This window comes from Gopherus flavomarginatus, chromosome 14, assembly GCF_025201925.1.
Source record: "Gopherus flavomarginatus isolate rGopFla2 chromosome 14, rGopFla2.mat.asm, whole genome shotgun sequence".
Taxonomy (NCBI): Eukaryota; Metazoa; Chordata; order Testudines; family Testudinidae; genus Gopherus; species Gopherus flavomarginatus.
In genome coordinates, this window is record NC_066630.1 from 26,808,486 (window position 1) to 26,836,050 (window position 27,565).

Below are 27,565 nucleotides of genomic sequence, written 5' to 3' on the forward strand. Positions count from 1 at the left end.
TCACCACTGTTTCATCACTGACCACCATGAAATCTCATGTAGAGCTGAACCCTGGAGGAAAGCCTTTCAGAGGTTTCCAAGATTCCACTTTGCTAGCACCTGCCCTTAGCATGAGGAACCTTTGTCTGTGCCTGCCATGTATCAGCTCCCCAACTCCACTGGCCACATGCAACACAAGCACTCCCATCTAGGCCTTGCAGGCCCTGCTGTCATTCTACAGGTAAGTAATAGGCATACTACAGACCTCAAGTCCTCTGAGTATCTCTCTGGAGTGTCCAACCCCTGGTCCACTGGACACTCAAAATATTCACCAATCTGCTGCTTCAGAAGAAGTAATGCAGCCCTGCATACCAGTTTCACCTCACATCACCACTCAACTCACTGTACTTATATTTGATTATAGTGAAATCTAAATAAATAAGTTTATTTAACAAAGCATACAGATTCAAGTAGTAGCAAGTAGACATATTGGAAACAAATCATTACATTAAAATAAAATCATACCACACATTCTAGTGTCTAGACATAATTAACAAGATAGTCTTGTGTCTAATAAAATATGTGGAGATATACATAGCTCATACTGCTGGAAGGGACCCTGAAAGGTCATCGAGTCCAGCCCCCTGCCTTCACTAGCAGGACCAAGTACTGATTTTGTCCTAAATCCCTAAGTGGCCCCCTTAAGAATTGAACTCACAGCCCTGGGTTTAGCAGGCCAATGCTCAAACCACTGAGCTATCCCTCTCCCCAATAAAGTATTGCTCATCCAAAATCTCTGCAGCACCTTACAGGCAAGCTGCCAGTGACCCTTCTTTCGTGACACATGCACATGGTCAGTTTGCCTCCTAAGTGAAGAATTCAGTGCTTCTCTTTGCACTCCAGACCATGCCTTTGTTTTTATTCATAAACAGGACACACCCCAGCTGTTTGTTTCTTCTGTAGATGTCCTCATCTCTCAATTTGCACCTGGTTGAGTATGCAGATAGGCATACAGGGTGAGGGTTACAATATACAGTACATAAATGGCCAGATAGGGAGATAAATGTCAGTTACTTCCTGCCTGAAAGGAACATTTGAGGTAGGTCACCTCCTGGTGACCCGCCATAACTCCAAAACCTTCAGACTATTATTTTCAGTATAGATACATAACTCCTTACATATTATCCTTACCTACATTTTGCAGTGATGATGATGACCAGCAGGCTATTAACTCTCAGTAGACACCTAACATGCTACCCTTTAGTGAATTATTATGCAAGTATCTGACCCAGGGGATCCCTGTAAAACCTTGTGCACCCCCTATGCCCTTTGGCCCCAAGTGGTCTCTGGGTCACAGCCTCTCACAATCCCTCTCTCAACTCCCTCCAAAACTTTCCTATTAGCTGCCTCTGTTTGCAGCTCTGGAGTTTGCCTAGCAATTGACTTTTTAATACCAAGTTTGCCGGCTTAGCTCGGCTCTGCCCTTCACCACCAGGGACTGTTTAACCCAGGGGTCAGCAACCTTTCAGAAGTGCTGTGCCGAGTCTTCATTTATTCACTCTAATTTAAGGTTTCGCACACCAGTAATACATTTTTAACGTTTTTAGAAGGTCTCTTTCTATAAGTCTGTAATATATAACTAACCTATTGTTGTATGTAAAGTAAATAAGGTTTTTAAAATGTTTAAGAAGCTTCATTTAAAATTAAATTAAAATGCAGAGCCCCCCAGACTGGTGGCCAGGACCCAGGCAGTGTGAGTGCCACTGAAAATCAGCTCCTGTGCTGCCTTTGGCATGTGTGCCATAGGTTGCCTACCCATGGTTTAACCACTCAGAGTATGTCTACACAGCATTTTGAAGTGAGTAGGAGCAAACCTCCCGGTCCAGGTCAACAGACTCAAGCCAGTGGAGCTTGCACTAGTGCTCTAAAAATAGCTGTACAGACAACACTTTGAAGTTGCAGCTCAGGCTCTGAAGCCAGCTCATCCCCTCGGCGTCAGGGCCTGCGCGCCAGCTCAAGCTAGAGCTTCAAAGTGCTGTCTATACAGCTATTTTTAGAGCGCTAGCATGAGCCCCACTAGTCCAAGTCTGTTCACCCGGGCTCAAAGGTTCACTCCTGCTTGTTCCAAAATGCTGCATAGAGCCTCAGAGACTTCAAACAGCAAGGCTCATCAAAGCTCCAACGGTGGTACCCAGGAACCCACAAACCTACCTGTCCCAGATTCAGACTGTAAGTAGAATTGTTACTTCCTGGATCTCCAGTCAAATATCAGAGGGAAAATCCACACTTTCAATAGTGAGAGGTTTTGTCCTAGTACTCTCTGTACTTGCAGTGCTGAGCTTTCTGCCTTTATCTAAAATTGTCGTAGGTGTTTATAGAATTTCCACAGTTCATTTTATCAAACTCTCAGCACTCTCTCTAGTATACAAAAGAAAAGGAAAATAAACAGGTTATGTTTTTTCTTCTAACCATTAGTTGGTCTTCCTTTAAAGGCCTTAGAAGACATTTTTGTGTATTGTTTCCTTGCATATGTGGGTAGCTTTACTACTCCATCCCCCCTCAGGGCCACTTAACAACATCAGCAAAGCAATTAAGTACAGTTTTCAGGAAAATGCCAGAGGCATTACACTGTCTGGATGGGAGTCTCAGCCCAATTATTTTCATCTAGTTGCAAACTATGGAAAGTGGACTTTACTTCATTATAACTTCAGTTCCCACTGATTAAAAGTCTAGTGTGTTATAGACAGTAAGGAAAAATGAAACAATTAAACTTTCCAGCAATAAAATTGCTGCATATTCTTCAGCATATGGGTTTACTTCTCTCCAGAGAAGTGATTAAAATGAACTGATTGAACTATAATTTGATTGACTGAAGAGCTTCAATCCATTGCACTAAAGCTTAAATTCCATCTTATTGCTCTATTTAACTCTGAATATAAAAAATTTCTGGCAGCCTAGCAAACCCCTTATGTAGTCAACTAACTGAAATTTCTTACAACTCTCTGACTATGGAGGGGTCTCTTCTCCCTTTGCTATGTGCATGTGACTCACAATGGAATTAAACAGATACTGAAGGGAGAAGATGCCTAAGAAATTACATGAATCTGACTAATGTCCTTTAAGAAATATTATGGAAGAACTTCTAAATTATGGAGTGTTTTGTGCCCCATTACCCAATCATTTGGGGACTTTATACGCATGATTGTAGAGATGGCTATTCAAAGAGACCTGAGGTTTTAAATTGTAAGCTCATTTAACTGTTGCAAACCTATCTGAGCAGCAGCACCATTTACATATTAAGAGCATTCTCATACCAGCAAAAAGTGCAAGGATCATGCCCTCACCGTGCAAGAGTCTCATTACACATGGCTTTAACTTGTGCAGGTATGTGTTGGAGGTTGCCAAATGTATATACTGTACCTGATAATTTAAAAGTCTCCCCTTTTTCTAACCTCTGTCTACCCTATATTGGGTGTGCAAGTGTTTTCTAGTGGATTGAGCACTGGGCTGGGACTCAGGAGACCTGAGTTTTTTCCTAGCTCTGCCACTGCTAGGCTGGGTGACCTTGCACCAGTCACTTCACCTTTCTGTGTGTCATTTTCCCTCTTTAAAATGAGGATAATGACATTAAAGTGCTTTGATTTCTATGGATGAAAAGTGCTATATAAGAACTAGATATTCTTATTAAAGAATGAAAGTCAGTTGTGAGCCTGAATGTTGAAGACTGAGATGCCAATGTGGAAGCACTAGCAAACAAACACAAGGTGGCCTTTGTTTCTGTCCTGTGGCTAAAAAGATATTTTGGTGCATAAAATGCCTAGGTTAGGTTTTCCTTGTTGAACATTTAAATTGAATCACCATGCATACAATTCCTGTTGTATATTACAGATGGCACCCTCTGACTTCCCCATCCCCACTTCCCATTTTGAAATTAAAATACAGTATTTGAAAAGGAAAATTGTGCTGCCATAAAGTTGCATCATCATCAAATTTTAGAGCGAAGTCTCAGCAAAAACAAGTGAAGTTGGTAATTTAATCAATCAGTTTACTCAATCTCATGTGAAGTCAAGGGATGTGTAATATCTTGTTTAAATATTTAATCCTTCTCCTTTAATGGCCAGATCCAAATCCTAATGAAGTCAAAGGAGTCTGAACATTGATGAGAACAGGATTGGAGCTAACCATTTAGAAGATATAAAGGAGATAGTATGGCTCATTGGTTGGAAGTGGGGCTGGGTATCAGGACTCTTGAAATTTTGTCATTGATTTGCACTGTGATCTGGGCCACCACTGTAAAACCAGTAGAGAATCAGGCCACACCTCTAACTTGAAGCACCATAGTATTTGGCCCAGGTGTGGTTCCAATGCCAGGATTTTACAGAGATTTTGTTCACTGTTGATAGTTAAAGCTGCAAATTTGTCACGGAGGTCACGGAATCTGTGACATTCCGTGACCTCTGTGACTTCTGCAGTGGTTGGTGTGCCTGGCTCAGGGGCAGCTCAGGCAGCCCCTGCTCCAGGCACACCAGCCACTGCTAGGGCAGTCTTGGGCCACTGCCCCTTCCCCCCACACAGCAGCAGAGTTTGGATGTGGGAGGGAGCAGAGGGTTGGGGCACAGGATAGGGTGAGGCGGGCTCTGGGCGGCGCTTACCTGGGGGGAAGGGGGGTCCCCGGAAGTGGCGACATCCTCCTCTCTCAGCTGCTAGGCAGAGGCATGACCAGGCAGCTCTGCACGCTGCCTCCGCCCAGAGCGCTGGCTTCATGGCTCCCATTGGCTGGGAACTGCGGCCCCTGGGAGCTGCAGGGGTGGTGCCTGCAGATGCCTGGATGTGACTGGCAGTTTTTTTTGTTTTCTGTTTCACTTTCATGACCATCAACAAAAAAAGAAAGCACAGAATGAAAATGTGTTAACAATAGAAATGTTTTAAAAGGTAGACAAGGGCAAATGATCAGCAGCATTCTAGTCTTGCTCATTGCAGACAAACCCAACAAAAGTCTAAGAATGTAAGTGCTTTATCACTTGAAGCAGAAAGACTGAATTTCCTTACAATGAACAACAAAGATTTACAGAACTGACATTTTCTATACTAAAGATGTTCAGCTTTTCAGAAGATGGGAGATAATATTTATACTGGTATGGTAAGACCTGAGTTAAGTCCTGAAATTGTACCTAACTTCTCAAGGACAAGAAGTATTAGACAGGCAGAACTTTAGACTAAATGTGTGGATGAGATGACGGTGTAGGGAAGAGGGGCTTAGTATATAGTATCACTGGTATAGTGATCCAGGAGTTCACATGTATTACTGGCTTGGTGAAATCTAATTTTAGAATACACCATCAGTTTCGAATATCTGCCCTGTTTTCTGACAGTCTTCCCTGAGGTAGGCACTCACAGTCATGCGCTACTCCAGACAGCATGAACTGGCATTAAATGAGGATAGTGATATAACAGGCACTGTGGAAACTTGGTGGAATGAGGATAATTAATGGGACACAGTAAAACCAGGGTACAAATATATGGGAATGAAAGAGTAGCTTGCACTAGTGGGGGACTGGCACTAAATGTTAAAAAGAAAAAAAAGTCAAGGTGAAAATCTTAAATGAATCACATTGCAGCACAGAATCTCTGTGGATAGAATTTCCATGCTTGAACAATAAGAGTATAGCAGTAGGAATATACTACCAACCACCAGACCAGGATGGTGACAGTGATTGTGAAATGCTTAGTAAGATTAGAGGCTTCAAAATCAGAAAACATAATAATAATGGGTGATTTCAACTATCCTCATACTGACTGGGTGAATGTCACCTAGGGTGAACAGATAGCAAGTGTGAAAAATTGGGACAAGGGGTAGGGGGGGTGTTAGGAGCCTATATAAGAAAAAGACTCAAAAATTATAGGACTGTCCCTATAAAATTGGGACATCTGGTCACCCTAATGTCACCTCACGGTGTGATGCAGAGATAACATTTCTAGATACCATAAAATGACTGCTTGGAGCAGCTAGTCATGGAACTCACAAGAGGAGAGGCAGTTCTTGATTTAGTCCTAGGTGGAGCACAGGATCTGGTCCAAAAGATAACTTTACCTAAACCGCTCAGTAATAGTGACCATAATGTAATTAAATTTAACATCCTTGTAGAGGGGAAAAAAGTACCATAAATAAATAAATAAAAATAGCCACCACAGTAACATTTAACTTTAAAAAGCTAAATCTACCAGAAAAAGAATGCTAGTTAGATGGAAATTATAAAGAGCAGTCACAAGGGTAAAATGCCTGCAAGCAGCATGAAGACTACTTAAAAACACTATAATAGCGACTCGGACAAAATGTATACACCAAATCAAAAAAGACAGCAGGACCACCAAAGAATGCCACCGTGACGAAACAGCAGGCCAGTTGAAGTAAAATATCATCCTTTAACATTTGGAAGTCAATGAGGAAAATAGAAAGCAGCACAAACTCTGGCAAATAATATGTACAAGTATAATATGAGAGGCCAAAAAAATTTGAGAAGCTACTTGCCAAAGAAGCAAAAATTAACAGTAAATTTTTTTTAAGTACATCAGAAGCAGAAAGCCCGCAGGCAGTGGGGCCACTAGACAACAAAGGTATTCAAGCTGCACTCAAGAAAGATGAAGGCCATTGCAGAGAAACTAAATGGATTCTTTGCATTGGTCTTCACTGCAGAGGATGTGGGGGAGATACCCAAAAATAATTGTTCTCATGTGGGTGACAAGTCTGAAGTACAGTCTCAAATTGAGGTGTCACCAGAAGAGGTTTTAGAACAAATTGATAAATTAAACAATAATATGTCAGCAGCATCAGATACTTCAGAACTCTTGGGTGAATACTAATGCAAATACAAAATTGCAGAACTACTGACTGTGATATGTAACCTATCACTGAAATCAGCCTCTGTACCAAACCATTGGAAGGTAGCTAATATAATGCCAATTTTTAAAAGGGCTCCAGAGGTGAGCCTTGCAATTTTAGGCTAGTGAGTCTAATTTCAGAACTGGGAAAATTGGTAGAAACTATATTAAAGAACAGAATTATCAGACACATAGATAAACACAATTTATTGGGGATGAGCCAATATGGCCTTTTTAAAGGGAAATATTGCCTTCTCCAGTCTATTAGAATTCTTTGATGGAGTCAACAAGCATGCAGACAAGGATGATCCAGTTGATATAGTGTACTTGGACTTTCAAGAAGCCTTTGACAAGGTCCCATACAAAAGTCTCCTGAGAAAACTAAATAGCCATGAGGTAAGAGAGACGGTCCTGTCATGGATCTGTAACTGGTTGAAAGATAGGAAACAAAAGGTAGGAAAAATGGTGAGTTTTCATACCGAAGAGACATGAACAATGAACAGAATCCCCCAAACACCTGTACAAGGACCTGTGCTGTTCAACGTATTCATTAACGCTCTGGAAAAGGGAGTGAAGAGGTAAAGTTTGCAAACAATACAAGATTATTCCAGATAGTTGAGTCCAAAGCACACTGTGAGGAGTTACTGATGGATCTCATAAAATTGGGTGACTGGACCATAAAATGGCAGATGAAATTTAATGTTGACAAGTGCAAAATGATCCACATTGGAAAAAAAATCCCAACTATACATATACAATGATAGGCTTTAAATTAGCTATTACCACCCAAGAGAGATCATGGAGTCTCTGTGAATAGTTCTCTGTAAATTTCCACTCAGTGTTCCACAGAAGTCAAAAAAGGCTAAATGTATGTTAGGAACTATTAGAAAAGGTAAAAAAATAAGACAGAAAATTTCATAATGTCCCTATATAAATCCATGGTGCACCCACACTTGGAATAGTTTGTCCAGTTCTGGTCACCCCTTCTCAAAAAGAATATAGTAGAACTGCAAAAGGTTCAGAGATTATCAAAAGTATAGAACAGCTTCCATACAAGGAGAATCAGAAAAGATTAGGACTGCTCAGTGTAGAAACATAACAACTAAGGAAAATATGATAAAGGTCTATAAAATCATGAACGGTGTGGAAAAAGAAGTGTTATTTATCCTTTCATACAATACAAAAACCAGGGGTCACTTGGTTCATGATTTCACAATGAAATAAATAAGCAGTAAAATATAAACAAAAGGAAATACTTTTTCCACACAGCTAACCTTTGGAACATTATCACCACGGAAGCTGAATGGCTAAAAGTATAACTTGGTTCGGAAAAGAAGAAGTGAACAAGTTCAGGGAGGATAGGTTCATCAATGGCTATTAACTAAGATGATCAGGGACACAACCACATGCTTGAGGTGACCCTAAACATCTGACTACCAGAAGCTGGGAGTGAAAGACGAGGTGGATCACTCCATAATTACCCTGTTCTGTACACTTCCCCAGAGGTTTTGATACAGATCATTGTTGGAAACAGGATACTTGGCAAGATGAACCATAATCTTTCCAAGCATGGCAGCTCCTATGTTCTTGCATACACTTATTGCCTATATGGAGAGATATGCATTGTGTGTGTCTTCTGCCACGCTGCATAACACAAAAGTGGCATGGAACTATAGGCATTGTGTGTGTCTTCTGCCACACTGCAGAACACCAATGTGATATATTCCCATGGGTTTTGCTTTTTATAGACATGCACCATGTGTACATAGGGCAACAAATAGTTTAAATAAAAATTTAAGGTCTAATCCTATAGTTCTTACACAGACAAACTCCTACAGAGTTAACAGGAGCTGTGTCTGCATAAAGACTGCAGGATAGACTGCTTCATTGAAAAATGACACTTGAATCATTTTTTACCAACAGCTGAAGAAAGATTCTTGCTTAGGGATGGAATGGCGTACTTTGGCATGAGAGACCTGGGGTCAAAACCAGCCTCAGGTTTCCTCATCTTCCAAAGCTTGTGGAGCAAAGCTGCATCACAGAGTGGGTGAGTTAGGCCCACGTCCTGAAAGGTATTTAGCATCCAACTCCCATGGAAGTTAGAAGCCTTAATACCTTTGGGGATCTGGGTCTCAGGGTATAATTTTCAAAAGCACCGAAGGGTGGGATTCACAAGGGGGAATTAGGTTCCTGACTGCCACCTTAGGCACTTAAATTCAAAATTTGGGCACCACTTTCACTCACTAACACTGCTGCCACCTAAGTTTCCACTGAGACATGAAGATGACTAGGCATGCGCACAGCCCTAAGTCCTGACTCTGCCCAGCCACTCAGCACCTAACTCCTACCTAAGCCCCAAGAGGAATCACAAACTAGGCATTCTACCACCTATCTTGCCTTTGGGAGCCCAATCAGGTAGGCATGCTCTGAGCACACAAAAGATGCCAACTGGAGAAGGTTGCAGCAGTAGCCCATTATAATCTTTAGCCTAGTGGTTAGAGCACTCACCTGGGATATGGGAGACTCATGTTCCAGCCCCTCTAGCACCAGTGAATATTTAAATTATTTGCAATGGAACAGCTTCAACAAGAATGACAGACCTTCATCAAAAATACCTCACAGCCCAGTGTTTAGGCACTCTCCTGAGATGGGGGAAAACTACGTTCAAATCCTCTCTCCACATCAGGCAGAGAGAGAAACCTGGGTCTCCGTTGGTGAGAATGCCACATACTTGGTCTTGGACACTCAGGTTTATTAATTTCAAACCTTTATTTGAACCAAACACATACCTTGTGATTAGACATACAGAGAAAGATAGTGATCAATTACCTTCTCCTGAGGCCTAGGTGGGTCACGGTGGATTTCTCCTACGGTACTCTGATTACCCCTTACAATCTACCATTTTTTAATACATCCAAATTACATATTAATTAGTTTGCCTCCAGTCACTAAGAATTACAACTATTATGTCTTATGCAACTCAGACAATATGCATGTATAAGCTTCTATTGGCATAACTTTTGCTGTCTACAGTATTCTACTCTACCCTTTACTCTGCACAGGGGTTTTTGGGGACTCCTCTGGTTTTGTCTCATTGTCTTCTGGCAGCACATTTTGTATATCTGTTGTCCTTCAATTTAAGCACATCCTGTGGTCAAAACCTCAACCAACATAGCAACTTATGAACACATCACTTAAGAAAGTTTATATATAAACAATACCCAAGCCAAAGAAAGGGTAGGCCAAAAGACAGCCACATCAGCATAAGCATCATCTCAGCCTGTCTAAACTTATGCATCAGACATGATCTTTATAGCAATTCCCAATATCCCCCACTTTGGGCCAGATTTAGAAAGGTATTTGAAATCCCACTGGTCACCCAAATGCACCTAGGCAGGTTAGGCTCCTAACATTAAAGTTAATGGATCTTAGGTGCCCACCCTGCACAGGTGCTTTTAAAAATCCCAAGAATCGTCTATCTTTAGATGTCTAAATACCTTCAAAAATCTTGCCCTTAGGTCTCTAAATCCCATGACTTTCAAAGAGAATTAGGCTCTTAAGGGTTGGATCCAAAAAGGGGACTTAGACTCAACATTGCACTGCCTAACTTTTATATGCCCTACAAGGTGGTATGGGCCATGAAAGAGACCATTCTCATCTCCCACCTTACTCCTGCCACTGTCTATGTTTTGCAAGTCAGCTGGCATGCTTTTAGCATTGTCAGGTATCCCAGCTGATGTGCAAACGTAATGGCACCTGTGTGTGCATTCTTATGGACTATGACTGTCAATCAAATGTCTTTTGCATCTTTCCCTGTCTACTGAAATCTCAATTTTTGCCTTTTCTTCAGCTCTTTCATCTGCAAAACTATAATTACACAAATATTCAGAAATGTATAGCAAGCAGTTTTATGATTGCATAATAAAGCATTTTTCATTGCAAACTTTGTAATTCATGTTAATTTTGGAAGAATCATGGGATTACTGTTTTTTCATTAGATTAAATATAATAGTTTCACTATGTAGTAAAAAAATATCTAAGAGGCAGACAAGACTGCATTTACTCCACACTGACAATAAAACCCATATAAACAGACACTTGACAGCTCTCTTCCTAGCAACCAAGGTCTTTTGTCAACAAAATATCTAATTTGTTTTCTGTATCCAGATTTCTAGCATATGACTCTTCAGCAGTTCAATAACTATTAGGAATTTGCAGCAGGAAAATCAGTGAAAGTTCCACCCAGTGAATAAGCAGTCTCATATATTGTCTGTAATATTTGAATTATTTTCAAAAATATATCTTATGAAGAACAAATTGGAGTGGCTTTTGAGTTTACTATCATCAAAAAAACATTTATATAGCAGCCATCAAAGGATTTTAGATCAAAATACTCACCAGGTGTGCCTACAGTTCAGTACCTGAATCTATACTGGGCACCGATATTATTATTTGTGTTGCCATAGCACGTCAGAGCCCCAAGGACTGATTTTCAGAGGTGGTCCCACAAAAGACAATATTTAGATGCCTAGTTTTAGACACCAGGCTTAAAAACTTGGTCATTACTTCACGCATTTATTTGCCAGCTATGTGACTTGACCTTTTAAAATAGAGGCCACATGCTAAGAGGTGCTGAGCAACTGCAACTCCCCATTGAAGTCAGGTACTGAGCACCCCTCAGGCTTTTGCTCTGTCTTTTCTGGGCCAAGGTTGTTGCAGTGATTTTGCTCACAAAGCAGCTATTTTGGATCCCTTATGATCTCTGTAGGAGACTGGGGATACAGAAAAAGCCATAAGAAAAGAGAAAAGTAACAATAAGGAATAATGACTGAGCAACAGTAGTAAAGCAAAAAAGAAAGGGAGGGTTGAAAGTGTTTGCTAATGGACCCTTTCTTGACATAGCTCCCTCTTCCCTCCCTCAAGGAGATGTCAGAACCAACCCCGCTTTCCATTCTCCCACTCATATATGTGGTGTGTCCTCTCCAGAGGGAGGGCCCCAGGAGTCTTCCTGCCCCCATGCAGGAATGTAACCATGGCTGCCTGGAAAGCACCTCAGCCTTGCATGGAGAATGGGAGTAGCTGGTAGGGTGAATGGGTGTGTGGCCATCTCCTGGATATTCACTACTAGAAAGCTATCTTCCCTCTTGTCCCTGAAAAAGCCCTAAGCTGCATCTTTGGAGGAGCAGATGGTCTGCCCTACCCCTATTCTTCAATAGCAGGACCCAGAACACATTCTGCTGCAGTCCATAGTGGCCCACTCCTTTCAGCTCATTAAAATGTCCCAAAGATCAGTATGGTATTGTGACAATAATCCCAGTTCTCAGAGGAGGTATCTGAGAATAGCATAGAGCACACAGCAGCGAAAGCACAGAGGGAAGGGCATATGAGCTGCAGCATGATTTAAATGTTAAAGGCTGAAAACAGTAGACTTCAAGTGAAGCATTTCTGACTCTCATGGCTAAGTGCTAATGTGCATTAACATATGGGAATCCAGCAGGTTATGCATCTGTATTTACCAGTGTTTAAAGATCACACATCTTATTTTAGTATTTTTTCCATTTCTTCCAACCGTAATGTTTTATTTATGAATTAACGATTATTAACGGTTTGAAACTTCATTATAAATTATCCTGGGGGATGTCACTAACCGTGGCCCATTAAGTTATTATTCCCAAATATCTAATTTAGATTTCATAAAACATCTATTGAACATTGATAAAATAATGAATTTATTAAAAAATTATTCACAGCGGTAGCATTACGCTAAATACGTAACTGAGTCTACAATCTATAGTTCTGTTGTCAAATGTGCATGCAAATGTTTGATGTAATCACTTAGTATCTAACGTCCTGGAACAGACCTTCAAACAAAAACTTCAGTGAAAGATCTATTTAAGATTGTGTTTTCGACAAACTCTTGTATCAAATGAGATGCAGCCTATGCGTGGGGACCTTGGATCTACCTATTTGTCTGTCTGTCATAGGATTTTATACTCCTACCCCTCACTGTAATATCTAAGACCTTCCATATAAAAATCAGTAGGAATAGTGAAGTCCTTAGTGAACTCCTTAAGAGTGTCTCTGGAATTTTCTCCCTTTCCAGGGTATTTCTTTGTTTTGCTTTGGATTAGGCCTTCAGTGACCATACCTGGACCTGCATCTCTAAATGACAATGTATCATGTTTCTAGAGGATGGCATTATATTTTCAGTATTAACTTCCTATCCATGTTTCATTGTTCTCCAACAATCTATTTGCACAGGCATCTCCACTGAGCTGCCACAGAGGATTCTCAGGGCCAAATATTTTAAAATGTCCATACAGATTTGTGCAAACACAAGAAAAGCATTTCAAACCCTAAAGCTAGCTCAAGTCAAGGTTTGTGTAAGCCCATAGAGATGTGCCTGTGCAAACCTCAAACCGCATTTCAGTATAATAAATTTAATAGATATTAAGGTGAGAAGAGACCATTAGGCCATAGTCTGATCTTGTCTATAACACAGGCCGGAGAATTGATCACTGGTCATAATAATGACCTTAGGGCAGTCATTAACCTCTCTCAGCTCTTCACTCCCTTTATTTCCTGACACTTAAACCAGATTTTAATCTGGAACAAAATTCTGACTCTTACCTCTAATATTCTATATACTTGGTCAATTTCTGCTGTCCTTATTCAATCCTTACTCAGTCAATACTCGTATAGATTTTTATTGGAGTTTTGATTGACTAAGAAGGTATTAAGAACGTCAAGATCCAGGCCCCTTTTATGAAAGACCTTTTGAACATCCAGATGAATTACTGGCATCAAATCACCTTTAGCTACTGCAAGAGTAACTAAGGTTGTACAACTGGGAACAAAGATCAATCTCTTACCAGCTCTTCCGTGTATCACATTCTCATGTCATATACTGCATTAACTTTTCCAGAGAAGTCGACATGGCTACAGAAGCACAGTTTTCTCTGTGGAAGTCTCATACAGTCCTAAGGCCCCAATTCAGGAAGACACTTAAAAGATGCTTAACTTTAGGCACACAGTATTCAAAAGAGAAAGTAGCTGGCTTCAGAGCACTCCCACCTCATTTTAGGGGTGGGATGGCTGCTGAGCCTCCCTCAAAGATAGGAGAAGGAGGATTCACACTTCAAAATAATAGAGGGGTGGCCAGATGTGGGGAAAGGAAAGGATTCCCCTCAGAAGGTTCATTAAGCTATCAATAACCATGCAGGTTTCTTTTAATTTATCCAAACAAACCTCTGCATCTTGTGAAGTTCACCCACCCCCATTAAATTCCTGACCAGTGACGCCTGTGACACAAACGGTAATACATCAAGCAGTGTCACAAACAAGAATTGCCTAGGAAAGGAAACTGAACTGGAAGCCATCCGCTTAAGCACTGTACTACCAATATCTGTTACTGCATTACAGTAACAAGCAGAGCCATAACATTTTATTTTATATGTACAGCATTTATAGCCAGGCTTCAGGGAAAAATAGACTACTACAGCTTTCCAGGAAGGATAATGAGAGTGGATACATATACAGCTAGCCCAAAGAGAAAACAACAATGCAGAATTCGGACTTATGCTGAGCTGAGCAAAAGATCGTTCATAAAACACTTTATTTAAAGTTAACATAGATAAATCATTTAATAGTGATTAATAGAATTGCTTTCCAAATGAATTATTATAGATATAATATTCAATAAACACGTACAATGAGTTAGATGTGTCTAACAGTTGATTTGTTATAATAACCTATTCAAAGAATGTCTAAAATGAAGGCATACAATTATTTATTCATACCTCTCAAATGAGTTATACATTCAGGGGGAATGACTTAATTATTTATTGTTATTAAGAAAGCACCGTATTTATGAGGATTACTATCACAGCCACTCTCTTGAGTTTGTTGTTCATTCTCTGCTTTTGTCTGTGCTCAGCACTGTGGCTCATCGATGTTTCCCCAGACACCTCAGAATTTTCTCTTGTAAATACAGGTTTCTACTTTATGAGATTGTTAACGTGAGTGCTGTACACATAAGCCTGTCCCCCAGCTTTTGGACACAAATAATGATACAGAATACAGAGACTATATCTATCTCACACACACACGTGTCTGTTTGTATGCATATAAAAAAAAATAGTTGGAGGTGCTAACCATGTAATAAATGGAATGGCCATATGACAGCATTCTGTGACAGAAGGGTTCTAGTGGATTCCACAATCTGTGCCACGTTACCCAGGGAGTGAGTTATGCCAGTCATCCCAAACACACATTGTTAAACCTTTGTGCCACTCTCTACTTTATATATGCCATGCAGGTTACAGATTATGTATTTTATCAATGTTTTAGATTTTTTTTTAAAGAAATCCTGGGACTATTTCTTGTAAAGCCATATGCCCTCATCCTCACTAGTCTAATTCTGCAGAGTTCTGCTGGAGAATGAACAACAGCTCTGAAACAGCTTTTCCATACCAAAAAAGATTTGCTCTTTGCCTGTGCAATTTATCAAGCAGCCACCATTTTTAGAGGTTTCTCTCGTATGTGATTATTTTACACATCTCTACCACCAAGATCTGTCAAACAGTTTCAATACCCCCTGTCATAAACAGATAGCTAAGGGTTAATGTTCTTTTCCTGTAAAGGGGTAACAACAGTAACCTGAAACACCTGACCAGAGGACCAATCAGGAAACAACACTTTTTCAAATCTGGGTGGAGGGAAGTTTTGGGTGTGAGTTCTTTGTTCTTTGTCTTGTGTCTGACCCTCTCGGCTCTGAGAGTGATTTTTCTATCTCATGGCTTTCTAATCTTCTGTTTCCAAGTTGTAAGTACAAAGATAGTAAGACAATAGGTTTATATTGTTTTTTTGTATTTACATGTGTGTAGTTGCTGGAGTGTTTTGAATTGTATTCTTTTTGGATAAGGCTCTTTATTCATTTTTTTCCCTTTAAGCAATTGACCCTGTATATTTTCACCGTTATACAGAGACTATTTTTAATGTATTTTTCTTTCTTTTTATAAAGCTTTCTTTTTAAGACCTGTTGGAGTTTTTCTTTAGTGGGGACTCCAGGGAATTGAGTCTGCAGCTCACCAGGGAATTGGTGGGAGGAAGAAGTCAGGGGGAAAATCTCTTTGTGTTAGATTTACTAGCCTGACTTTGCATACCCTCTGGGTGAGGGGGAAGAGAGATTAGCTCTCTCGGTACTTGTGTTTCCAGGACTGGAAGCAGGGAATCTCCTAGGGTCGTCCAGGGAGGGGAGCCTGGGAAGAAGTAACAAGGAAACAAGGGGAGGGAGTTATTTCCCTTTGTTGTGAAACTCAAGGAATCTGAGTCTGGGGGTCTCCCAGGGAAGATTTTGGGGAGACCACAGTGAGCTAAGCACTGTATAATTCCTGGCTGGTGGCAGCTTTACCAGGTCCAAGCTGGTAACTAAGCTTGGAGGTTTTCATGCTAACACCCATATTTTGGACGCTAAGGTCCAGATCTGGGAAGAAATGTTATGACAACCCCAAAAAAGGATTACCAGGCACATCCCTAAGCAAGCAGGCAACAATTATTTTTAAACATTATGAAAACGTCCTCTTTCAGCATCGCACTTGCTTAGGTCATGTCAAAGATTTCATGGGTCAGATCCTCAGCAGTTATACAGCTGCACAGCTTTGCTGATTTCAGTGGAACTGTTCTGATTGCTGAAGATCCTGCCCCATGTGTTGTTTGAGTTCACAAAAGCCTTCCGGAAAACAACACTTAGATTGTTTATCACCATTCTTGTTGTGGTCCAAATAGGCTGTGGAAACTGGCTAAAAGCACTGTTGATGAAGCTTTGTGAATCCCATGAAGCCACATCTTAATTGAGTGACTACTGGAAAAAATTCTTATTTACCAAAAAAATCTTCACCTGCCCAATTCAGTTTCTAATGAATGGGGTGAATCACAAATCTAAAGGAACGTGCTTTATTGATTCATTAACAAGTCGCTAAAGCTTGCCTGAATCCACTCCAATGAGACTAAACACAGTAATCCTACTGCACTGAACTGCAGGAAACAGCAGTGTCTCCACATCTGTTCTGATGGATACCCAATGAGACTAAACATGCCCAATAAGAGTAAACAGAGAATGCTGCTAGTTTAATAGTAAGTGTGCATAAGAGACAAAGACTCACATTTTCTCTTTATTAGCCCTTACATTGTGCCATCAGCTTCTTTGTAATTTATTTACCCAAGACGGCTTGACTCAGATGCAGCATCTGTTTGTCATTGAGATCCTGCTCTTCCCAGTTTTACAGATGGATTAAGTAAACCACAAGAGGTCAGGCTGCTTTCCCAAGGTCACACACTTACCAACTGCTCAGACCAGATTAGATGCTTGCACCTTGGTATCTGTATCCAGTATTTGTTTTGACTACTAGACCTTACATGGCATGAGACTTGGGCCTGGTCCACACTACGCATTCATACCAATTTTAGCAGAGTTAAACTGATCTAATGCTGCACCTGTCCACACAACGAGGCCCTTTATATCCATATAAAGGGCTCTTTAAACCGGTTTCTGTACTCCTCCCCGACGAGAGGAGTAGCACTGAAATCAGTATTACCATATCAGATTAGGGTTAGTGTGGCCACAAATCGATGGCATTAGCCTCCAGGCAGTATCCCACAGTGCACCACTGTGACCGCTCTGGACAGCAATCTGAACTCGGACGCACTGGCCAGGTAGACAGGAAAAGCCCCGCGAACTTTTGAATTTCATTTCCTGTTTGGCCAGCGTGGAGAGCTCACCAGCATAGGTGACCACGCAGAGCTCATCAGCACAGGTAACAATGCAGTCTCCTGAAAATCGAAAAAGAGCTCCAGCATGGACCACACGGGAGGTACTGTATCTGATCGCTATACGGAGAGAGGATTCTGTGCTAACAGAACTCCGTTCCAAAAGACGAAATGAAAAAACATTTGAAAAAATTTCCAAGGCTATGATGGAGACAGGCCACACCAGTGACTCAGAGCAGTGCAGAGTGAAAGTTAAGGAGCTCAGACAAGCCTACCAGAAAACCAAAGAAGCAAATGGAAGGTCCGGGGCAGGGCCAAAAACATGCTGCTTCTACGCTGAGCTGCATGCAATTCTAGGGGGGTCTGCCACCACTACCCCACCCCTGTCCGTGGATTACGAGGTGGGGGTGGCAACCTCAGTCCTGGCTGAGGATTCTGCAGAGGGGGACGATGAGGAGGAGAAAGAGGAGAACGAGTTGCGGAGAGCACACAGCACTCCATTCTCCCCAAAAGCCACGAGCTTTTTCTCACCCAGACGGAATTACCCTCCCACCCCTCCCAAGCCACTAGCCCAGACAATGAAGCCATGGAAGCAACTTCTGGTGAGTTTACCTTTTGTAAATATAAATCATGGTTTAAAAGCAAGCGTTTTTTAATGATTGATTTGCCCTGAGGACTTGGGATGCATTCGCGGCCAGTACAGTTATTGGAAAAGTTTGTTAACATGTCTGGGGATGGAGCAGAAATCCTCCAGGGACATCTCCATGAAGCGCTCCTGGAGGTACTCCAAAAGCCTTTGCAGAAGGTTTCTGGGCAACGCAGCCTTACTCCATCTACCATGGTAGGACACTTGACCACGCCATGCATGTAGCAAGTAGTCTGGTATCATTGCATGACAAAGCCTAGCTGCGTATGGTCCTGGTGATTGCTGGCATTCAAGCAACATCCGTTCTTTATCTCGCTATGTTATCCTCAGGAGAGTGATATCGTTCATGGTAACCTGGTTGAAATTCAGGAATTTAATTAAGGGGACAGAGATGGCCATTCCTACTGGGCTGTTTGCCTGTTGCTTAAAAGAAATCCTTCTTTGCAGGTAGCCAAGCAGGGGGAGGGCAAGAGGGGGAATGGCGCTGAGCTTTTTCACGTTTGGCTAGCAGGGATCTTCCCTGCTACCAGCCACGCGGTAGGGGGGAAAGAGGGGTTATTAGCAGTGATCTTCCATGATACCAGCCACGTGGTGGGGGGAGGGGTAAAGGGATCATCCCAGAGAATTGGATGGGGGGGGTGGTTTCTGCTGCTGCATGTTAACAGGAAAGCAGCAGCACTGAACGGGATTTGCTTGGTATTTGGGAAAGGAGGGCACTGTGTATATGAAGGCTGCAGAAGCCGAAAGACAATGGCTTATTATGGCCGCATGCAAGCTGAATTCTGCTGCCCGGACCTGCATCTGTGAGATCTCTAACACCAGAGCCGCAGGCACTCAATATTAAGATGCAAAATGCAACCTTGTAGTGAAATCACATGTGCTATGTAAGGTGAATAGTGTTGTTCACTGTGAAAGAGTATAACCATTGTTCTGTAAAATGTAATTTTTTAAATACTTCTCCCCCTTTTTTACCTCCCTGTAGCAGGGTGGATCCCTGCTCCTGCCCTGAAGGGGTTAAAAGCAGCCCTGGGAAGGGGCCGTAGCTGGAGCCAGAAGCCTGGGCTAATGGCAGGAGTGGCTGCAGCTGGGGGCCACGCCCCAAACTAAGCCACAAGGTGGTATAAGGAGGCCAGGGGAGCCAGAAGCAAGCTTTTACAGATCCAGACTAACACGGCTACCCCTCTGATAGAAGCAAAAGGGAGTCTCTCTTTGACTGGAGAGGGAGACAGGCTTGGCTGCTGGGGAACTCACCCAGGGGACCTAGGGGAAGGCAGAGCTGGGGAAAGGCCTTAGGAGCTGGGAAGCCCTAGGCTAGCAACTCCCCAGGCTGCAGGGCCTAGCTCTAGGCCTCCCAGGTATTGGGCTTGCAGAGGGGCAGCCGGAAGGTGGGTAGAAGCAGCCAGTCCAAACCCCTTGTTGCCTGTGATGATTGGCTAATACACTGCAGTCTTCCCCAGGGTGTGGGGGCTAAACAGAGCCTGGCAGTAGCCATGACTGAGGCGATGTGGGGATAGGGAGTGGGGGTTCCCTGGGGGTGGGGAAACCCAGTAAGACTGTGGGGTAATGCAGGAGGCAGAACCCTGGGATAAGGGCACCGGGGTCCTGGGAGGGAAACGGGGGCCAGCAGAGGACACGTGAATCACTGGCCTGCAGAGGGCGCTCCTGGGTCGAAGAGCTTATTCCCAAGGACGACCAGCAGGAGACGCCGCAGGGGTGAGTCCACATGTCTACACTCCCTCATGAAGCTGCAAATTTTTCAAGCCTCCCTACTCCATCCCGAAGGCTATCTCAGATAAGGCAGAGTTAAAAAAGATGAGACACGAAATGTTCTCGGAAATCATGGAAGTAACCCGCAATGAAAGAGCTCCTCTGAATGAGTGGAAGGACGTGGTATCAAATTACAGGAAAGATGCCAGTGAATGTGAGGACAGGAGGGAACAACATGAGGAGAGGAGGGACGCTTGAGATGAGAGGTGGCGGCAGGAAGATCAGAGGTGCAGGCAGGAAGATCAGCGGTGGCGGGATGCAACGCTGGGGCTGCTGCGTGATCAAACTGACATCCTCCGACGTCTGGTGAAGCTTCAGGAACAGCAGCAGGGTCACAGAGTGCTGCTGCAGCCCCTGTGTAACCACCCTCACCACTCACCACGTTCCATATCTTCCTCACTCACACGTGTGAGAACGCGTGGGGGAAGGCTTTGTGCACCCGCCCACTCCACCTCCGTGGACAGCCCAACCAAAAGGCTGTCATTACTTTGAAATATTTTTAGTGGCCTTTTCCTTCCCTCCTATCCTCCTCCCAAACCACACCCAGGATACCTTGTCAGTTCTCTCCCTCTTTTTATAATGCCTTTTTAATAAAGAATACATGATTTTTAAACAATAGTGACTTTATTTCCTTAAGCAAGCTGTAATCAAAGGGGGAGGGTGGGTTGCTTACAGGGAATGAGTCGATCAAGGGGTGGGGTTTCATCAAGGGGAAACAAACACAACAGTCACACCGTACCCTAGCCCATGATTAAACTCATTTTCAAAGCTTCTCTGATGCGCACCGCTTCGTGGTGTGCTCTTCTAATTGCCCTGGTGTCTGGCTGCGCGTAATCAGCAGCCAGGTGATTTGCCTCAGCCTCCCACCCCGCAATAAAGGTCTCCCCCTTACTCTCACAGAGATTGTGGAGCACACAGCAAGCAGCAATAACAATGGGAACATTGGTTTGGCTGAAGTCTGAGCGAGTCAGTAATGTGTGCCAGTGTGCCTTTAAACAGCCAAATGCACATTCTACCACCATTCTGCCCTGGCTCAGCCTGTAGTTGAACTGCTCCTGACTACTGTCCAGGCTGCCTGTGTATGGCTTCATGAGCCATGGCATCAAGGGGTAGGCTGGGTCCCCCAGGATAACTACAGCATTTCAACATCCCCAACTGTTATTTTCTGGTCTGGGAAGTAATTCCCTTGCTGCAGCCGTTTAAACAGAGTAGTGTTCCTGAAGACGCGAGCGTCATGAACCCTGCCTGGCCATCCCACGTGGATGTTGGTGAAACGTCCCTTGTGATCCACCAGTGCTTGCAGCACCCTTGCTGTTTACGTACTGGGTGTCCTGGTGCTCCGGTGCCAAGCTAGGGATATGGGTTCCATCTATCACCCCCCCACAGTTAGGGAATCCCATTGCAGCAAAGCCATCCACAATGACCTGCACGTTTCCCAGAGTCACCACCTTTTGTAGCAGCAGCTTAATGATTGCTTTGGCTACTTGCATCACAGCAGCCCCCACAGTAGATTTTCCCACTCCAAATTGATTCTCGACTGACCGGTAGCTGTCTGGCATTGCAAGCTTCCAGAGGGCTATTGCCACTCGCTTCTCAACTGTGAGGGCTGCTCTCATCTTGGTATTATGGCGTTTCAGGGCAGGGGAAAGCAAGTCACAAAGTTCCATGAAAGTGCCCTTACGCATGCGAAAGTTTTGCAGCCACTGCAAATCATCCCAAATCTGCAAAACTATGCGGTCCCACCAGTCTGTGCTTGTTTCCTGAGCCCAAAATCGGCATTCAATGGCTAGAACCTGCCCCATTACCAGCAGGATCTCCAAAGCGCCGGGGCCCGCAGTTTGAGAGAATTCTGTGTCCATGTCCTCATCACTCTCGTCGCCACTCTGCCATAGCCGCCTCCTCCTCGCCTGGCTTTGCAGGTCCTGGTTCAGCACAGACTGCACGAGAATGCGCGACGTGTTTACAACATCCACGATTGTGGTCTTGATCTGAGCAGGGTCCATGCTTCCTGTGCTATGGCGTTTGCACAGTTCACCCAGGAAAAAAGGTGCGAAATGGTTGTCTGCTGCTTTCACGGAGGGAGGGGTGAGGCTCTACCCAGAACCACCCGCGACAATGTTTTTTGCCCCATCAGGCACTGGGATCTCAACCCAGAATTCCAAGGGGCAGGAGAGGCTGCGGGAACTATGGGATAGCTAGGGGATAGCTACCCACAGTGCAACGGTCCAGAAATCGACGCTAGCTTCGGTACGTGAACGCACACCGCCGAATTAATGTGCTTTGTGTGGCCGCGTGCACTTGACTTTATACAATCTGTTTTACAAAACCGGTTTATGTAAAATCGGAATAATCCTGTAGTGTAGACATACCCTTAATACATATATGTGTGTATTGTATAGTATGTTTTATAAGCATGTTTTTTTAGTTCTCTCTAGTATTTCTTATACAACTGATAGCACGGAAGAGACATCTTCATTAAGATGAAGTAAACTTGGTTTACTTAATTTTGGATATTCTCAAGCATTGTGGTTTCAAAATTCAGACTCAAGCATTATTTGGTACATGTCCTGCATGATAGAGTACACTGTACTTATATATAGTGATACAGTTATTTACCATAAACCTTGGTACAACAATAGCAATGTAAATATATTGCAGTTTTATAGCCAGCTTAACTCCTGGATTCTGCCAAATTCCACCAGCAGACACCCAGATGAAGCCTTCCTTTCCTTCCCCATTGGCAGAAATCCCATCCAAAAGGGAACCCTGGAGTCTCCAAAAAGGCATCCAGTGGAATAATTTTAAAAGAACCCACTTTAAAATAGTACAGCTGCCAATATGTCTGCCTCTCCCATAGATTCACTATTCTAATAGGTGCACCCTGATGTAGTCACCAAATAGAACAATATTCTTTATTTTGTACTTCACCTGTTTCCCAGGTATCCTGATCCCAGTGCCTCAAACAGGAGGTCCATGCACAGAACAACTGCAGAATCTGGCACAGGATTTTAGATATCTGTTAATTAGACAAATAAAGCAATAAGCAGTTTAGTAGCATCCAAAGAACTTGGGAGGAGAATGTTATGCTCTTTAATTATTTCTTTATTTCTAAAATCAACGAACCTCTGGTGCTAACAATTTTTCTTTAGAATTTTTTCTCAGCAGGGTAGCTCTCTGTGCTAAATTATCACTTTGAGCCAAACTGTATGTTCAAAGCAGGCAATATTCATATACTAAAGTGATACTGAATCCTGCAATCAGAAAGGAAGACAAAAGTTTCAAGAAGATCTTAGAATTTAGATTGATATAACTAGCTGCACCGAATGCTTTGAAGTTTGCAATGGAAATCTCTAAAACATTTTCTGTCTGTGTAGTGTGTATAAACAGACACAAAAATAGGCTTTGTAAGGGAACAGTTTTCCAGCTTAGCACTTTCCACTGTTGATATCTGAGAAATACTTTAGCCATCGGAAGTGTTATCATTGAGGGTAAAATTCACCCTTTTCCTGAAGGCCTATGTCTCACTTCTGTGCTCTTACTAGAGCTTCTGAAACGGTCTCAATTGAAACCCTTGCAAATTGCTTTTGGCTGGTTGTTTTAACAGGAGCTAATGCCTGATACACCATTGCACCATTTTAACTATCCTTGCAGCAATCAGTTCTTCCACACAGCTAACAATCAGTACCCAAGAAACCCTGAACTTTATTAGTTGTTTAATTAGAGTTGGAGGTGAACATCAAGAGCTGTTCTACTGAAAGATGAAGCCAAGGTTACCAAAATTTTTATAAAGATTTAAATTAATTGAAGAAATGCAGTCCCTATCTGCTGTTTCTTGTCACTTCACTCACAATGACTGAAATGTTTTTATAGGTTCCTCTGTTCTCTTTAGTATCTGTATAATTTGTTTCATTTGCAACTCTCCTGATGCACAGTCTGACACAAGCTCCAGGGTGCTTCCAGTCTTTAAAAGGTCAGAGAGGGGGGAGAAGGGGACCCAGGAGACAAGTTTCAGATTCTCTTGCTCCAGAGGTGCAGACAGACAAATCAATTGCTGTTGGACAAAAGCAGAGGAGAACTGGGAGCAATGGGCACAAGAGGCTGTTCCCTGGAAGATCCTGGAAGGGAGATTACTTGTGCTGAATGCTTCTTGGAGCCCCCCAAATAATTGTCATCCGGATTGCAATGTCATGTTCCTGAAGCCAAAGCAATGGGATGGTTTGGTTGTGGCTGTGCTGGAGAGGATCTTACAGGACATCCAAACATCTTGAATTTTTTGCAAGTATTTCTTGGGCTGTGTAGCCCAAGCCCATAGCCATGTCCATATCAAAAAGCATCCAAAGACCGTACCATTCTGGTTGGCCCTTCCTGATATATTTTTCTATCTTTCCATAGAGATAGCTGGCTGAGGAAAGTTCCTCCTCCCAAGCCCACCTCTCTTCGATGCCACCATGCCACTGCCCACTCCCTTGCATGCTGTCTTAGCCATCAAACAAACTCTTATAGGCTGGCTGGCATAGTGACAACTGCTAAACAAACCCCAGCTAACCTCAACCTCAGAGTTTCACTAACCTCCCAGCTCCCTGCGCTGTTACTGCTCGCTCACCTAGTCTACGTCTGCATCTCCAAAAAGCCACCCCTAAAACCTCTGTGCTTTGATCTTGGGCCTAGTCGTTACTTGTTTGGAGGTAGTTGACATATCAGTAAATAGAACAATTGTCACATCTCTACTAAAAGAGCCTAGAAATAGATAAATACATCCAAAACTGCCAAAGGTAATACCTTTAGACATCTTACAAAGTCCTTTCTGGGGGGATAAAAACCTGCTGCTACTCATACTTAATGTGCTTCTTTTTTACCTTATTTACAATCATCTGTTTAATCAAGTCCATCTGTAATATAAATGTGATCATCATTATGCTAATCTCTGCACTAGACATGCAAATAGATAAACATCTGCATGCCTAATGTAAGTTTTTGTCTATAATGTTGTGTGCCTATTTACTATTTGTATTTTATGACTTATGGATTTCTAAACCTTTAAATTTATCTCAGTACTGTGACATATCTGCAAGCAGAGACAGTTTTATGAGCACTAAAAAAGCTGCAACGCACAACCACTAAATACTAATGACATAAATGGTATCCACTAATGGTCTCTATTTTTATTACAATACAAAACTTCAATATATTGCAATTACCACTGCACTCAGGCTGAACCAATACATACTGTACAATGCCAATTTGTATCCCTATTGCATTATTTGCTGTATATAGTTCAGCTCCTGATTGCAAATGTTGAATGAATGCTCAAGTCAGCAGTTATGGCTAAAATTCTATTTACAGACAGTCTCGCTAAATTGTCACATATGCCAATGCATAGACATTTCCCAAGCTCCACAGTATTAATAGCATGTAAGTGTCACATGTCCTAATGCACCTGTCAAAAGCCAAGTAATTCTGCAAAAGTAAAACATGTCAAAAAGAAAAAGGAAATTATCTTCTTTTAGTTAAAAACTATTAAATGGGCATTTTAATTATAAAATATTGCTGTGAGCCAGTGTTTGACAGTACAAGTCTGCAACAAGGTTGACAATATGAGGCTGCTTTTTCTCTTGTAAATGAATTGTTTTTAATGTCAAATTCCAGAATTCTCATTCAAATGCATAACAAGGGCACTACCATTTATTTTAATTTTCAAAAAATTGTTCTCTTAGGACTTTGAGACTTGATGGGATTTCCAGTGCTGCCAGCATGATCAGAAGCAGGAGGTACCTGGGAACTCTCTCTCACATATGGCTACAATAGGCTTTCCCTCAGTCCCCCAGAGATAAACAGGGGTCCGGTCTGTGACTTTGACCAGTCAGAAAATTGCAGTGAAAGATGACTTTTCAGTGACTCTCCCAGAACTGTAGAATCCTACATGGAACAACATTTTACTGGTGTTAGCATGGGGAAAACTTCTAATAAAGACTGGAGGCAATGTTCTCTGCTACCCTGCAGCTTGGGCAGTCAGTTTCCCCCGTGCAAATCGGTGGTCATAAATGGCAGATAGATGGTTACTATTCTGATCTGATCATATTTAACATTCCCTTTGCATTGGTGCAAATGACTACAAGACAACAGACACTGACCCACAAAAATCTTTCCCACTCTAAGGTTCTATCTGGTGATTACAGGGCCAAACTGGCAGATGACATCAGTGTAATTATTCCAGATTTATACTGGTGTAAAAAATGCAGTATTTGGCTCCAGATCTGGGCATAATGCCTATTGCCAACCTAAAGCCGATCGGAAAACATGTTTCGTTTCTCACAAAAAGTTTGGTGAAAACAAAAAAGTTTTCATTTTCATCAAAACATTTGTAGAGTTTTTGGGATTTCTATTCAATCTCCCCCTCCTCCAAAATTGAGAAAAACCTAAAATTCTCTCTTTGTCAAAAAGACAATTTTCTCAAAAAGATTTCAACCAGCTCCAATGCAACTGTGTACTTACCTCGGTTCTATGATACAGGAGTCTGGGTAGATGGGGCCTGCTAGGGAGAAAAGGTTCATATGGACTCTTGGAACTTGCCTCTGAGAGGATTCTAATTAAATGACTTGATGGCGCCCCATATTTGTTTGAAGTCACCTTGGTGTTGAACTGAGATTAGGGCTCGGGCTGCTACACTGAAACTGCTAGATCATTCATCTTTCAACAACTTTGTAGTCCTAGGTAGCAAGACTGTATGAAACTCCCAAACGTCACTTCACAAACATCACAGACTAAGAAATTATTATTTGTAAGAATGTGCCCATAAAGAAATTTTACCATTTCTGCCAGTAAATACAGCTTTTTCTTTCCTTTTGTAAACATGCCAATATTTCACAAAGAACAAAGCTGAATTTTCCTGACTTCGAACCACTACAAAGGTTTCGTTTTTTTATGACAAAATTTGCATGTGTGTGTTAAAAAGGTATGTTTACCTATGGGAAATGCATTTCACTTTCATGAAAATCAGTCAAGATTTGAGGTAAGCTCACAAAATGTATCACATTATTACAAAATTATAGGAGGAAAAATTGTTCAGCCTTCAGTTTGAGAGTTATCTTTCTTTCTTTCCACATCCTGGACATGCCCCTGGATGAATGTCCCTTTCTGTATATCTAGATGTTTGCTAATTGTGATCTCTCTTGCTCTGTTTCTTTTTCTTTAATGTCCCATATACTCTTTGCCTTTAAAATCTCTTTACTGTCAACCCTGTCAGCATACTCTAACTCTATTACCTTTTTAGCATGGAACTTTACTTTGTCTGAAAATGCAGCTTTCTGTTGAACGTTTTTACTTGGGCTTATGTACATACATTTAATTTCATGTCTCTATGGAACTGAACATATTTAAACTGATAATTTAAAACATGCAGAATCCTAAATAATAACAAAGCGATTTTCTGAATTTAAAACATCATTTATAATAAAATATTTTGTTCTTTCCCCCATGTTTTTATAATAATATTTAGAATATTGCTTTTAATCATAATAATGGCCTTCC